Source organism: Aulostomus chinensis, chromosome 22 (genome assembly GCF_037954235.1).
Source record: "Aulostomus chinensis isolate RoL2024-O1b breed Wild chromosome 22, RoL_Achi_v1.0, whole genome shotgun sequence".
NCBI classification, from domain to species: domain Eukaryota; kingdom Metazoa; phylum Chordata; class Actinopteri; order Syngnathiformes; family Aulostomidae; genus Aulostomus; species Aulostomus chinensis.
The window spans coordinates 3,552,520-3,552,803 of record NC_141341.1 but is presented as its reverse complement, the minus strand read 5'-3'; positions in this window follow the sequence as shown (position 1 = coordinate 3,552,803).

Genomic DNA, 284 nt, shown 5'->3' with positions numbered 1-284 from the left:
TCCAATGACTAAGCAGAATACTATTGATTGACAGCCGCGACAGCCAATCGCTGGTCGCACTGGTCTCGGCTGCGTTGGGTGTTGAAACAAACACACGGAGCTGCTGAGATGACGGGTTTAGGAGGACTTGGGACTCTGTTCCCACAAGTTCTTCAAAATCAAGACACACACGCAGAAGCATTGAGTGATTGATGAAGACATGTTTTATATTTTTTTATTTAAAAAAATGGACATACGATAGAAAACAGTAAAGACAACCTTACCGGCAGACCCTACCAACAGAC